Raw genomic sequence first — 16,755 nt, 5'->3', positions numbered from 1 at the left:
TCTAATGTGCGGTTGCCACGTATTCCCCAGTATCGTATCTCTCTTGATGGTGAACGAGCGCTGTTAGCGATCATCTATGATTTGATCGAGAAAGACGTTATTGAGGAAACACGGGGAAACGTGTGCAACAGCCCTGTACTTCCCATTCTAAAACGTACTGATCCTTCGAAACCACCTGTTTATCGTTTTGTTATCGATTTACGGGAGGTGAATAAGATTGTGATTCCTCAGTTCCCTGTTGTGCCTGACATCACGGCGCTACTGACTCTGATTCCAGCTTCTGCATCGTGGTTTTCGGTGATTGACTTGAAGAATGCGTTCTTCAGCATCCCGATTGCAGAAGAGAGTAGAGACCTTTTCGGTTTCTCTCTTGGGGGACGCAGCTTCCGGTTTAAACGCGCTCCTCAGGGCTACTGTGAAAGTCCATCGATTTACAGTCAAGCCTTGAAGGGCCAACTGGATGCGTTTACGCTGCCGGTTGGTGCGGCCTTAATCCAATACGTCGATGACCTATTGGTAGCTGCCGATACTCAGGACATTTGCAAAATTGCTACAGTATCGCTGCTGCAACATCTCTGCGAGTTAAATCACAAGGTGTCGTCTTCTAAACTCCAATATTGTTGTCAAGAAGTAACCTATTTAGGTCACTTATTGTCAAAGGAGGGAAGGAGGTTGACCCCAGAGAGAATTGCGGCGATTGCGCGAATGGCTGTGCCAACAACCCAAAGAGATGTGCGTGCCTTTTTAGGTATTACGTCGTACTGCAGGCAGTGGATTCCTAATTTTTCATTGCTAGCGAAACCATTAGTGGCTCTTACGTGCAAGGATGTTTCGACTCCTTTACCATGGACGGAAGAATGTCAGAAAAGTTTTTCTGAATTACGTGATTCATTGTGTTCGGCTCCTGTGTTGGGTACTCCTGACTATAGCAAGCCGTTCACATTATATGTTCACGAGAGGGAAGGTTGTGCGTTGAGTGTTTTAACGCAACCTTTTGGTGGTAAGCAACGTCCATGTGCATATTTTTCCTCGACTTTGGACCCGGTAGCTAGAGCATTGCCGAGTTGTTTGCGAGCGACGGCGGCAGCCGCGGTCTCCATCCGACAATCAGCAGGGTTGGTCATGGATAATATGCTTACGGTGATGGTTCCGCATGCAGTCGATACTCTTTTAAATCGTACGATAACTCAGCACTTGACGAGTGCGAGGTTGTCTGGGTACGAGTTGACGCTGTTGGCAAGCCACATTCGAATAAAACGTTGTAATGTTCTGAACCCGGCAACTTTGTTACCAATTAGCTCAGAGTCAGATGAAATAACAGAACACGATTGTTATTTGAGGACAGAGGAGGAAACAAAAGGTCGAGTGGACCTTAAAAACACCCCATTGGAAGACCCAGACGGTACACTGTATGTGGATGGTTCATGTTTGAAGTTGCCGAATGGCGATGTGACTACTGCATATGCTGTTGTAACGTTGAATACTGTTGTTGAGACTGCGAGATTAAGTCAGAATTCTGCCCAAGCTGCAGAGCTGATCGCTCTTACTAGAGCATGTGCGTTAGCAAAAGGGAAGCGTGTGAATGTGTTTACCGATAGCCAATATGCCTTTGGCGTCGCACATAGTTTTGGACGGTTGTGGAGAGAGAGAGGTTTTCTAACATCGCATGGTACGAAGATTCAGCATGGCCAGCTCGTGAATGATCTTTTGGATGCGCTTACGTTGCCTAAGCAAGTGGCAATTGTTAAATGTAGTGCGCATCGTAAGGTGACGGATGATGTTGGTCGTGGTAATGCTTTTGCGGATGAGACTGCTAAGGAGACTGCCCGGAACCTTAGCACACGAATGTATGTGACGAGCTCGGTTAGGTGGCCTACAGAATCAAGTATGTGTGAGGACACTATCGAGAGTGTGAAAGCAATTCAGAATGAGGCCACCGAGACTGAAAAGACGAAGTGGAAACAAAGTACGGGAAAGTTGGATACGAATGGTTGTTGGATTGATTTGTCTGATCAGAAAAGATGGATGTTACCGGATGCGTATGTGTTGGCTGTTGTGACTATGGCGCATGGGGTAGCACATATTAGTGCGAAAGGTATTTGTAAATTACTGTCTCCTGTGTGGAAGAATGATGGTATTACGAAATGTGCTGAACGCTTGGTTAAGAATTGTATGGTATGTATGTTGTACAATCCTGGTAAGGGAACCCCAACTCCTCCTGGCAGTTTTGCTCCCCCTTCATGTCCCTTTGAAGTGATCCAATTGGACTTCATCCATATGGAGCGATGCAATAACCTGAAATACGTCTTAGTTGTGGTTTGCGCATTCTCCCGATGGATCGAGGCTTATCCTCTCAAAGACAATACTGCTTTGTCTACTGCGAAAATCCTACTGAAGGAATATTTTCCTCGGTATGGAATGCCTAGAGTCGTGTGGTCAGATAACGGAAGTGAGTTTGTGGGTAGTGTGATGAAGAGTGTGTGTAAGGGCCTTGGAATTAATCAGAAATTCCATAGCGCCAATCATCCCCAGTCAGCTGGTTTGGTTGAAGGGTATAACGGCACTCTTAAACTAAAACTAGCAAAGATTCAGGCTACGACTGGTCTCTCGTGGCCTGACGCTTTACCCCTAGCATTACTGTCAACAAGGGCAACTGTACACTCCCGAGTAGGGCTCAGTCCCTATGAAATAGTGTTCAGTCGTCCTGCTAATGTTTGGGGGGTCCCTAGACCGGGTATTTTCTGTGATCTTGAGTATCCAATGTTGATCGATTATCTTCATGACTTGACTGCTAAACTGAGGTTAATTCACCAACAGGTTCACGAAGCATTGCCGACGCAGACGGAGGGTCCAGGCCACCAGCTCCAGCCCGGAGATTGGGTGGTGACGCGCAACTTTTCGCGCAAGAACAACTTGGACCCGAGGTTCACTGGACCCTACCAGGTCCTCCTTGCCACGAGAACTGCAGTTCGTCTTGAGGGGCGGAAGAATTGGGTGCACGCCACCCACACGAAGAAAGTCCCTATCCCGTTGCCAGCAGACTCGTGGGTGAGGAAAGGCATTGCATCAACTGAAACCGAAGGATTGCCGGCGTTTGTACCTTTCAGTGACGCACAACCTGTCGGAGAATCCTCAGCGCAGCAGAAAGACACTGTTGAACATTTGACAGCAAAAGACTCAAGACCAGAACATTCAGCTGATCAACAGGACGTTGTCCCTTCAACCGATCCTTTGTTTGACGAACAGACACGTCCTGGGAAAACCCGATACTTTTTGCGATCTAGCACCAGAGACTAATAAAAGATCCTGTTCTGTCCCCTGACAATTGCATTATCCCGTTTTCCACGATCAGTTTGAACACTCGTATTACTGTAATTATTTTGTATATATATTCATTGAGTTTCGTTCTTCCACAGCTGAGAGACATTGTTTTCGCATACATATATATATATTTGTGAAATAAAGACCGTAGGGCCGCGCGCGTACTTCCTTCTGGTTAGTAGGTCTTGACACTAGGTTAAAGACCGTCGGTTCCTGGGAACTCCTAGGGATTGACTACTGCTACACAGAACGAAGTGCGTCAAGAAACGTTGCGGACGGTCATAGGGAATGACATTTTCGAAGCTGACGGACTTGGAAGGAGCTCAAGAGCAAAGATTCAAGCTGCGGCAACTCAGTCGTACCAAATGTTTTAAATTCCAAATATTTGTATTGTTTTTGACTGTTTCTGCATTACTGGCGGGTGGGGTGTATTACACGATGTTTTACTTCTTACCTTCTGTTACACCCACTCCTACCCCTGACCCTAAACTTACCTCCACTGTATCTCCTCATTCTTTTCATATCTTACCTGAACACGAACAGGCTAGACGTGCAGAATTCCGCAACAATTCCTTTATTCAGCTCCTTCACCAGCATCAGTTAGTGGTTAACACTACTAATTGTTGGGTGTGTGGGTTGATGCCACATACTACGGATAAGGGAATTCCATATCTGGTGTTACCGTATAGTTCCCAAGGGTCTGCTCGAGCATTTCAAACAATGTTTCGAAGCGCACTGGGTTTCCACCCCATTCGAGAACCACGTTCCCCCTACTCTGGTCCTACCTCGTACCAAAAACCTTTGTCTATAGCAATAGAGGATTTAGATAGCGATATCTATGATCCCTCGCTTATTCCTGAAGAAGAGGTACAAGCCTATAGGGTCCTAAGTAGAGGCGAATATAGTGTGTTCACTGGTGAAAAACAGCTTAAAAGCTCGCCTCCGATATGGGTCGTACCCCACATTGGTAATTTTTGTCTAATAGGTCGTGGCCGAAGATCAAAAGCCCGACTTGGAGAGAGTGCTTGCACTGAAAATTACATTCTGCCGATGGTCTCGTCCCCTGTGTTTTTGGCTGCCAAGGGTACATACTTTATCTGTCATGATCGTGCGTATGCATGGTTGCCCTCTGACTTCATGGGCTCATGTTTTATCGCAAACTTGTTGCCTCCGACGTTTACTGTAGATGTAGATTATCACAAGATTAGAGTTGTGAGAGGCGTAATTAGCGAAGAGGATACTGCCGGTCAAGAGGCAGGAGACTTTTTCAAGGGTTTCCTCCCGTTTTGGGGACCTATGGTTAATAGTAGGAACCTGAGACAGTTGACTCGAGTGGTAGAATCGACAGCTAATATTACTGCCAGTGCCCTTGGTAATATCACCACTGAACTTCAGGCGGATAGGCTTATGACGTTACAAAACCGTATGGTTTTAGATGTCATCTTAGCAGATCGAGGTGGGGTATGTAAGGTGATCCATTCGAGCTGCTGCATTTTCATTCCAGATAACGCTCCAACTGTCTATCAAGCCATCTCGAAGTTGCATAAGATCTCCGAATCCATACACGTGGATATAGGGGATTGGACGCTACTTGGGTGGTTTTGGGGCCTGATGTCGACTTGGGGTTGGAAGATTCTGACGATCATCGGAGTCGTTGTGGCGTTCCTGTTCACGTGTTGCCTTTGTGTGCAGTGTGGTCCTGCCTTATGTGGCCTCTGTGCTACAACGTGTATGAGACAGCCACCTGCTACTAGGGGGACTCGGTTGGACAGAACTATGCTACAACAACATCTCAATGGTCTGATGAATATCGAATATGATTCTGACTAGTGCTTGCCTACATGAGGGCAAAAGGAGCGTCTGAGGTTCCGTGACAATTATAAGTGGTGTTTTCGACTCGCACGAATATGGTCGAGTCTGGTATCTATGAACCGCAAATGACGAGTTTGGTAAGTGTGCGCAGTTTCGCTGTGCTAACTTAAACCGTTCGTTTGTTATGTGGGTTTTTCATCTGTACCCACGGGTTCCATCTTAGATACGGCATCCATTTTGTCTCTTGCCCTCAAGTAGCCAGCGAACGGATGCTGTCCGCGTCGCGACCCTGGGACTCTCAAGAGATTTGCGGAAGACACATGTTCTTTATAAGTGTCTTTATGATACTGTAAGGCAGATGGCGCCGCTCGAGGCCCATCTTGCCGCACGGACTTATTGTCTCAGCCGTGCATCTCATTAGGCACGTCCCTTTGATGCCTGTATCTCATGTTTCCCGATACCTCCCCTTTTACACCCTTTCCGATTTCCCCACTGTCTCCGTCTTCCTCTGCACCTGTCTTTGTTCCTATTTCGATCTGTTTTACTGCCGATTGGAATGCACTAATGTTGGGAAGATGGGTTTTTACAGTTGGGAACCGCCAAATGTTTCCGCACTTATGTCCCGGACGTTGTGTGTATCAAAGTGACCAAAGCGACCCCTCTGGGGGATAATTATGGGAACCGGGTTGTAAACCTTTGTGTGTCATGTTGTCCTATGGGTAAATTCTGTATAAAAGGAGCGATCCACAGAACCAATTTGAAGCAGTCTCCCCAAGTTGCACGTGTTGTACTTGTCGTGACTTCTGTGTTCCCTGCAGTAAATAAACCCTTGAATCTTTGACGCCCAAGGAAGTGTCCCGTGTCTCTGTCATTCGTACGCCGGAACAGGTAACCCACGAAGGTTTCAGGTGTTGTCCCCTGGCACCGCTGGGTCTTAAAGTACCCAGTCCTTCAGTCATTGCAGGAAATATTTGTGCAAAATGGGAACAGCCCATACTGAATGCAGGACCATAGCTTTTAGTGTGAGTGTGCTTAAGTGTTACGTTACTCTATGTTGTGCATATCTTGTCCATTGAAGCATAAACCCACAGACCCTATAAAACGGCAACCAAGCTGGGTTAACCTATATTTGGTCCTAATAAAAGGTAGCAGGATAATTGGAGATGATGTGGTCCTGAAGTGGGGGTCTGAAATGTTGGGAGAAATCATCAACAGGCCTTATTTCATATTTTCCAGTAAGTTCTAGAGTGTCTGAGTCAGGATTTCATATTAAAATTGTTATATCCTTACTGGCAGAAGAACATGGGTGTTCAACTCAAAATACTACAGGGAGAAGCAAAGGCAAAAGTCTTTGGACCCCTGACTCATATTGAAGAAATAAGAGTTTTCTCAACAGATCCAATCGAAGTTCAAGCCTTCTAAATAATGATATGCCCCTCACTAATATCCTTAACTACTTGTTGCTATAAACAAGGCTTCTTCTTCTTTATAATTGCAATACGTACTTTAAGAATACCTATGCAAGTCATTAAGCAGGATAAATCCAGCAAGAGGAAATCTCCAGGGCATTGAGTCGATGGACCAGGTCCAGGAAGAAAGACTCCGGGGCTTGTCAAGGAATGCATGTAGGATATGTACGATTCCCCTAACAGAAATAGAGCTTGTGCCCAAAAAAGGAGTGCTTAAGCCTACTTGTGAAATAAGAGGTCATCAAGGTGATGGATTGAGGCTATTGATTGGAATTTACCTGTTGTGAGATCGAGGGAAATGTGGGGGTCATGCGGGGTGGCCTGTAGGCAGTAGAGTGAACCTACACCAGATGCCTTATCTGCCTGTAAGTGTTCTAGACATTGAACCCCTTTCTACACATAGGGTTCTCTCAGGTCAAATGACAGCAAATCTGTACAGCAGGGGGTGGTTCAAGGAACACAGCAAATCTATAGTCCGATAATGATGGGGGAGTGCTGCAGGGATGATGCAGTAATAATGGCTTCATTGTTGTCCACTCTGTGGTGGAGAATGGACATTAACTGCTATGGTGTAAAACTCTAGATATGGAAAAAACATTCACTATTCTTGTAGGAAGGTGGTACTGTTCATATGCAGAATGATGAAGATGCCAATTTTGTTGGTTTAATGGAAAATACATTTCTCCAGTTGTTCAGCCCACGTGCGGAGATAATGAATTGCCTCAGTTACAACCCCAGCTCAGAGAGAGAAACATATGTCATCATATTTCAGCCTTCATAGAGGAAGAATTAATTGTGCCACCGTTCAATTCACAGTTGTTCCACAACACAATGGCAAATAATATATGTTTTGATAATAACTGGTCAATACACATCAAACCTTAGGAGCAAATTTAGAACTTGGCTGATGGCATACTCAATCACAAACATGACAGATATCCTGTCCACCGTATTACAAGTGCCATAAGATATAATTCACTTGCAATACGACGTATGGGATATGCGTCACATTTGTGACGGAGAATCCCATCCTCCAAAATCTAAATGAGGCCCTTAGCCACGGTAACGGAACTTATTGGCATCTTTTATTTCCAATGGAAAGATTCTATTCAATAACTAGGTTACACATAGACGATTGCAGTGAGTGGTGTATGTTAGAGACTGTTAGACCTGGCATCCTTAGTGTTGCCTTCACCTGGACTGTTTGACTTTTGCCTCCACCTTTTGCTGATTCTTTTTGTTGGCCTTTCACCCCGGAGCACTTTACCACTGTTGGCCAGTGCTAAAGTGCTTGTGCTTCTCCCATAAACATGATGACATTGTAAATACCTGAATGGCATAGTTTGTTGTACTAATAAATTCCTTGTAAAGTGATATAAAATATACCGAGGGCCTGTACTTCAAATGCTACTAGTGGATCTGCAGTGTTCATTGTGCCACCCACACAAGTAGTCTTTCAAACCTGTCTCAGGCCTGACAGTATAGTGCCTGTGTGTGCAGTTTACTGCTTCTTCGACTTGGCTTTTAAAACTCTTCTCTGTACTCACTGCTCTTTGAACCTGGCAGACTGTCTCCCATACATGTCTGGGTTGGGTGACAGCTACACTTTGTGAAATGCCTCTAGATAGCTACAAACACAGGAAGGTGAGTGTTATGGTTTGTCGTTTCATGTAGGGCTTGCCAGCCTTGTGACTGGCTGTACCTGTGGGCATTTAGAATGTATGACATCTGACATTAGGTCACACTGCAGCTGATGCCTTGGAGGAGGATTGTGCCGTCCTACTGTTTATGGATATTCAAATAAAGTTTCAACTAGCACAGTAGATTTAGTATAATTATTTCGATGGTACACCACAACAGTTAGGCTCATCTGCATTCAGAGCACTCATCTGCATTCATCTGCATTCTGATGGGTATTACTGGGCAGGGACGAATGGGAGGGACTGACACTTACACTTCAATAGGTAGTGTCCTATCCACACACAAAGCCATGATTTACCACCCAGGGTTAGCCTGGGAGACAGGACTGGGTTTAAAGTGATCCTTGTACACTTCAGAGAGCTCCTTTGAAGTCATCCCCTACATCAAAGGCACTTTTGTGTATATGTGCTGGGTCTCTGATGACCACAAATCAGACACTTATGGATCTTGAACTGAACCTCTGTTTGAAGGACTTCTGTGCTGCCTGAAGTACTCAACTGGACTGCTTTTCAAGAAGGTCTGCCTTTCTACTTGTTCACATTTCTTCTCGACTTCTACTGACTGGATTTTTGTTGTTTTGGTCTTGTTTTACTCAGATTAATATTCTCACATTTCCTAAACCTGTCTCTGTGCCAAGATACCAGAGGGTGATCATAGATGATCTTTTAGTGTGTAACTAGCTTACCCTGCCTAGAGTGGTGGTTTCTGCCTGGCCTGGGTGCATATCTCATCCAACCAGGAATCCCATTTCTAACAGAGACTATAGCATGAGTAACGATACTGATTTCAATATTACATATTACTCTTCCTTAATGCTGACTTCATCCTACTTAGTGGTGCCCCATAAGTCACCTGTAGCCACTCCACCAATCCAGCCTTCTAGAGTCTCATATACCTTTCTGTGTCTGAACCTCTAGGGTTATTATATCTTCTCTGGCAGCACTTTATCACTACAGGTTTGCTTGCATTGTCTGTAAATATAAGAGTTTGAAAAGCAGCACTCTGTTTTTAATTATTTTAATGTTGGAATGCTACTGCTTGTTTGAAGCATGCAGTTTACAGTGCAGTAGCCATACTAGAACAAATATTGACAGACATACTACTACTAGGCAGAGATACCAAGTACTAGGTAGAGAACCTTACACATTCCAAAGTTTTAAGTCACTGGCAGATAATAAAAATAGTCAATGACTGCATGGGGGGAGACTTGAAATGTGAACGATGCAATGTGAGAGAAAATGTTGCATTTTGTATAGGTCAGTCTCTGAAAAGACACAGTTTGACATTTAAACTGGGTTTAAACAGCTGACTTTGAAGAGTGTAAGTTTGATAATGAATTTCTACTCATTGGGCCCTCAGGCACGCACAAAAAATGTAAAAGGATGTGTAGTGCATGTAGCTTTATTCAGACTCCTTTGCTGCTTCTCTTGTTCTATGGCCCTTGGTCCCTGCACGGTTTGTTGAACACTACTGGGGTTAAAGCAATATAACTGAGCTCCCTGATCTAGTGTAATCTTACCAAAAGATGGAGTGCCAGCTCTTGCACCGTGCGAATGAGGAAATCAATGTTGTAAGTGTGCATATTATTGAAGCATTCTCACAAGCAAGGATGCCCCAAAGTGGACGAACTGCATTTGTACAACCCAAGTGGTAGCACACCCCTGAGTGCCACTTTGGATAGGGCATGGTTTGTTCGAGAGTCTTTGAGAATTGTCCAATAGTGGGTGCGTATTGCACAGCCAGTGTCTGGTCCCTGGCTCCCTTCCAATTGGCGTGTAGCTTTGACCCTTCAGAGGCACTGACTGTATGACAATAGCTATACTGCCAGAATCCAAGCTTGAGCAGCCTAAACCCAATGCATGTAATGGACTCTGTGACCATGGTTGGGGAGGGTGTAGTCTGGACTTACTCAAGTGATGGGAAGTCTCAACATAAAGACACAGAGCTGCAGATTCACCAGCGGATCAGTGTGCATCTGCTGGGCCTTCAGTTTGGTAGACACTCGCCTTGCCCTAGGCGCCTTCACATGGGAAAGCCCTTATTGTTTCAATTGGTGCAAGGGCCCGATGTCCACTTGATGCAACAATTGTAGTGTTGCATGTGCACTGACATAAGCCATGCACCTGCCATGTAAATATGGCCCTTGCACCACTAGCATACATCTAGCATCCAAAGCACTCTTTTTGGACCAACCTTTAATAGGACATACGCTGGAACATTTGGCCTCTTTTTATCTACACTGGGATCTCCTTTTTGCAAATGAGGCACCTCACCTTGCGTGTTTGCTGATGAACAAAGTCTGCCGCCTTCCTTAGTATTGCAGAATGTGTCAGTGCATCTGTAATGCCAAAGTTTGGAGGGTGCACAAAAGCAAGGACGTTCAGCACCATACGCTCTTTCTGTGACCAAGGCCGTCGTGTTCAGAGAATACATGTTGTGACATTGACGATGCAAAGCTATTAAGAAATTCAATGTTCTGTCTTTGAATGAATGACAAGGTGTGAAATTTGAAAACGTGTATCAATAATAAAAATAATTGGCTACATACAGTGTTTCAGTCAGCATTCTTATAGAAGAACGTGACTTTCGAATCTAAAAGCACATTTTGCTTGGAGTGACATATCTGAAAATTCCTTTGACAGGTTTTTTTTGTTTGAACACTTGACGGTATGAATGCAATTTTCATCTTAGCTCTTAAGTTATTTTCCTGGACACGGAATGAAAAGAAAGTAGACATAATTTAAATTATGGCAAGAAAATAAATGCAACTGCCATTCAAAAGAGTCGAAACAAAAAGTCAAGCAATTAACTGCTTGCATCAGAAATATAAACAAAATCTATCTTCAAAGCGTGGAAATGGTCTGTCAAAGTGTATTCTTAAATTATGATTCAGCGCCGCCGTGTCTTTGACAGGTTCATGAATGCAGGCTGGTAGATTGTGGAGAATTAAGAGTAAGTAGGAAAGAAGCTGTAAAGTATTTTACAATTTCCAACATTCAATGTAAAACAGCTGGACACTGAAAAACCTTTCAAATAGAAAATTGAACATTATTAGGATATCTCCAAGGCTTTACTTTCCATCCAACAGTCCTCTTTTCAATTGTATTATCCAACAGTCCTCTTTTCAATTGTATTTGCAGTAAATTACTGAGAGAAATGTAGACCTGTCACCATTTAAGACCAACCTTGTGCTTGGATGTCAAGAAGAAAGGTGTTCTTTTTTTAAGACCTTTCGGAAGATGTCCCAAATTCTCCACATTAGTAAGAAATTGTCACTATGGGCCATATGTATCAAACATAATTGCATTTGCAAATGCAGAAATTGGCAGAATTTCGGCGTTTGCGAATGCAATTTTGCTAAATGGTATGTATTAAGGCAAAATAAGGAATCGCAAAATTTGCGATTCCTTATTTTGCGATCGCATTTAAGGAATCGCAAATTTTACGATTCCTTAAATGCAGTGTAAGAAGCACCAAAAAAGTGCAATTTGGCCTTAAGAAGTAGCAAATGACCACCAACTCCAAGTTGGTGGTAATTTGCGATTTCTTTGAAAAATGCACTTTTTTGCATTTTTCAAAGTGCAATGTGAAGCACATACATGCCCTTAGGGAATGTATGTGCGCCACATGTGCACCCATGCTTATTTCAGGGGTGCATCAGGATGTCCTTTTGACACCCCTGCACCCTTGAAATTATTCTCAATTTGTGATTCTCAAATTGCGATTCGCAAATTGAGAATAACTTCCCATTCATTCCTATGGGCCCCCCTGTGCCTAAAACAAATAATGTCCGGTCTGTAAAGCAACTGGTGCACATGTAAAGCGCTAAGATATTCCTGCGGGCAGACTTTGCGCTGCATACAACTGCAAAAAAATATAAGAACATGATACAAAAGGAGATAATGTATACATGCGAAGCTCTACCGCATTTTAGGGGTCGAATTTCAATTTTTTTTTTAAAGTGCATTATTTTCTAACCGGAAAATCCTTTTTACACGAGTTCAGGTTAATAGGAAAATAAAACATTGCACTTGATAACCACCCAAATCTTCCATTTAGTGATTTCAAATGATATGCAATATGCCATTTTCTTTTGAAAATAAACACCATTCAGCGTACACCAGAATCCGAGTAGGACAGTAAGTGGCTGTGAGAGCAAGTGCTAGTAAACTTTTCTTAAAAAGTCTATGAGTGAACAGTTCATAGGTGGAATGACTGAGCACTTGTTTCTGCTCCCGATGCCCCATTCACCTCTGTACAAAGCTCCGAGGGGCATGTTATCAAGGGTGTTTATCTCCGCTTTTATGGCTATAAAAGCCAAGAAAGCGGAGATAAAATGATCTCCCTATTACCTAGCTGTCGCTAACACCAGTTAGCGACAGCTAGTAGGAGATAGTGACCATCTTGGGCCCCACTTTGCATGTCAGTGATATTTATCACTAATGATATGCAAAGTGGGCGTGCCAAGATGTTAGCGACTGAAAACAGTCGCTAACATCGCTATCTCCTATTACCAACTTTTGGAGATATTCGCGCTAAGCGCGAATATCTCCAAAAGCTAACACCTGCTCTGAGCAGTTCTTAGCCATATTATCCAATGGGAGGTGGATAACATGGCTAAGAGCATTAGCTCGGTAATGCATGAATATTGCTGACTTTTCAGCGATATTCATGCATTGCGGCGATTTTTATCGCATTTGAGATAAACCTTGGTAATACCAAGGTTTATTTGCGGTAAAAATCGCTGCAGTGCAGCGGTAAATATTTGTTTCTAACCAAGCAATAGCGATAATTATCGCTATTGCTTGGTAATATGCCCCCGAGACCTTTAGGAGAACGACAACATTATGCGCAAGACTGACTGGAAAGGCTGAAATCAACATACATTCTTATATGAAAATTAGTGACCTTTACGCTTGAGTGAAATATACAATTCCAGTTAGCAGCACCATGCAGTGGCTGTTAGACTGATCATGATCTCTGGGCTTCACTCATGACATGAATACTCAACCTGATTAGCTAACACTGCTTCCGGCTCTGTTCCTGCAAAAATTAACACTGCTACCCACTGTGATCCTGCAACCAATCACACCTGCATCTAATTCAATGCCTCTGGCTTCCAAATCGCTTAAAGGTCACAGCAAGTGCTAGAAATAGCACTACTCTCCCAAATTCTTGTGTAATATTATTTTATATATTTTTGTTTCTTTGATAGGATATTTATTATATATTTTTAAGACTTGTATCGCGCAAACGAATCATCCAAACAGGGATCTCTCGGCGCTTTTGGCGGCACAGTGCGAGCGGCTAGGACAGAAATTACGGCTTCAAAACAGCCAGGTTTTTAATAGCTTCTTAAATTGTTCCAGACTGGAGCAGGCGCGCAACTCATCCAGCAACTGATTCCAGTGGAGAGGGGCTAAATACGAGAATGGGTGTTCTCCCTTTTTGTTTTCTTGATTTTACATGCTACATTTACAAGCCCCTTGCGCCTCTTTTACACCACCGTTGCGTCACTTTTGTGATGCAGCGGCGGTGCAAAATATGCGCCATGGTGCGGGCTATTTACAACGTGACGCATCTGGGAAATGCATCACGTTGTAAAGCCCTGCGCCTTAAGGAGGCGTTCTGGTGCAGGGGGGGGGGGGCGTTCCGGGACAGGAACGCCTCCTAAAAGTGGCTGAGTAAAATCTACAAGATTTCATTTATTCACTTTTAGGCCAATGCTACGTCAAAACCCTGCGCCTGCTTGAAGCAGGCGTAAGGCTTGACACAGTATTAGTAGAATGGCCCCCCCAGAGCATTGCTGGAGCTGCGTCGCGCATGCAACGCAACTCCAGCAATTCAATAACTTTACGGCACAGATGCGTGACGCATCTATGCCGTTTTTGGCCCATGGTGCGCCGCATTGTAAATGCGGCGCATCATGGGTGGCGGAGGCATGGCGCACAATTACTGGCGCATCCCTGCTAATTAGCAGGGATGCGCCAGTAATTATAAATATTCCCCCCTGTGCCTAAAACAAATAATGTCCAGTCTGTAAAGCAACTGGTGCACATGTAAAGTGCTATGATATTCCTGCGGGCAGAGTTTGCGCTGCATACAACTGCAAAAAAATATAAGAACATGATACAAAAGGAGATAATGTATACATGCGAAGCTCTACCGCATTTTAGGGGTCGAATTTCAATTTTTTTGAAAAAGTGCATTATTTTCTAACCGGAAAATCCTTTTTACACGAGTTCAGGTTAATAGGAAATTAAAACATTGCACTTGTTAACCACCCAAATCTTCCATTTAGTGATTTCAAATGATAAGCAATATGCCATTTTCTTTTTAAAATAAACACCATTCAGCGTACACCAGAATCCGAGTAGGACAGTAAGTGGCTGTGAGAGCAAGTGCTAGTAAACTTTTCTTAAAAAGTCCATGAGTGAAAAGTTCATAGGTGGAATGACTGTGCACTTGTTCTGCTCCCGATGCCCCATTCACCTCTGTACAAAGCTCCGAGACCTTTAGGAGAACAACATAATGCGCAAGACTGACTGGAAAGGCTGAAATCAACGTACATTCTTAAATGAAAATTAGTGACCTTTACGCTTGAGTGAAATATACAATTCCAGTCAGCACCATGCAGTGGCTGTTAGACTGATCATGATCTCTGGGCTTCACCCATGACATGAATACTCAACCTGATTAGCTAACACTGCTTCCGGCTCTGTTCCTGCAACCATTAACACTGCTACCCACTGTGATCCTGCAACCAATCACACCTGCATCTAATTTAATGCCTCTGGCTTACAAATCGCTTTAAGGTCACAGCAAGTGCTAGAAATAGCACTACTCTCCCAAATTCTTGTGTAATATTATTTTACATATTTTTGTTTCTTTGATAGGATATTTATTTATTTATTTTTAAGACTTGTATCGCGCAAACGAATCATACCAACAGGGATATCTCGGCGCTTTGGCGGCACAGTGCGAGCGGCTAGGACAGAAATTACGGCTTCAAAACAGCCAGGTTTTTAATAGCTTCTTAAATTGTTCCAGACTGGAGCAGGCACGCAACTCATCCAGCAACTGATTCCAGTGGAGAGGGGCTAAATACGAGAATGGGTGTCCTCCCTTTTTGGTTTTCTTGATTTTACATGGGAGAAGCAGAGAATAGATCTTAGTGGGCGCGCAGGGGTATAGGCTAATATTTCTCCTAAAATATAAGGGGCCAATCCCCTGCCGGGGTAGGAACACCATTACCAGTAGCTTGAACAATGCTCTCTTCCTCACAGGCAGCCAATGCAGCTGTTGCAAAAGAGGACGGGAGGGGTTACGCCTTGGTTTATTAAGGACCAGTCGTGCCGTTGTATTTTGCACTACTTGTAGTCTTGCTGCAAGGCCCTCCCTGATTCCTACTAAAAGCACATTGCCATAGTCTAGTCTACTGACTAGTAATGCCTGTACTAAGGTCTTTCTGTCCTTCAGAGGGATCAATAAGAAAATTTTCTTCAACATCCGCATGATACCATAGCATGTTCCTGACCCTGATTTCACATGCTCCTCCAGCGAGATCTTATTGTCGATCAGTATACCCAGGTTTCGTGCCTGTATCGTTGGGTTAGGTGCCTCCCCCAATTCCGATGGCCACCAGTCCAAGGACCATATCTCCGTGGCCTTCCTGAATAGGAGGATCTCCATTTTATTGGAGTTTAACTGCAAGAAATTCTCGCTCATCCAGGTGGCAATGAGCAGCATGGAGGTCTTAAACTTAGCTTTCGTCTCAGCTGGATCCGTCTCGATGGGGACTATCACCTGTGTGTCATCCGCATACGTGATTGTCTCAAAGCCATAGGATCTAATAATGGAGGCCAGCGGAGCCACATAGATGTTAAATAAGGTGGGACTTAAAATTGAGCCCTGCGGGACCCCCTTGTGTACTGCCATGGTCTGAGAAACAAATGTGTCTAACTGGACACATTGAGTTCTGTTGTTCAAGAAGTTCAAGAATCAAACAACCATCAAACAGAAAGAGAACACAGCAGCGCTAAAATCTATAAAGGAATTCGTAGGTAAACACTATAGAACTTTAAACCCAGCAATAGCGTCTGTCTTAGATGAAGAAATAGCGGAAATTGGCGGAGAAATCGGGGAAAAATTAGGCTTGCCAGATGAAAACCAGAGTCGGTCAAACCAAGGAGATCCCCAGGAAGAAGCCAACCCTGATAACGAGGAAGGCGGTGTGATCCATAGATCCTTAAACCTGACACTACAGAGTCAAAATCACCAAATCTCGGCCCCTCGCCTATCATCTTCACCAAAAATGTTCTCTTTGATGTCAGTAGGGACTGAAGGCCACAGGGGAAACGATGACCAGAACCAGAGTATCATCTGGGGAGGAGCTCCGGACCAACTTCTACAACAGCAACTACGACAAAAATCCCCAACACGGCAAGAGTGC

Source organism: Lissotriton vulgaris, chromosome 2_1, assembly GCF_964263255.1.
Source record: "Lissotriton vulgaris chromosome 2_1, aLisVul1.2, whole genome shotgun sequence".
Classification (NCBI taxonomy): domain Eukaryota; kingdom Metazoa; phylum Chordata; class Amphibia; order Caudata; family Salamandridae; genus Lissotriton; species Lissotriton vulgaris.
This window is presented reverse-complemented; position numbering follows the sequence as displayed.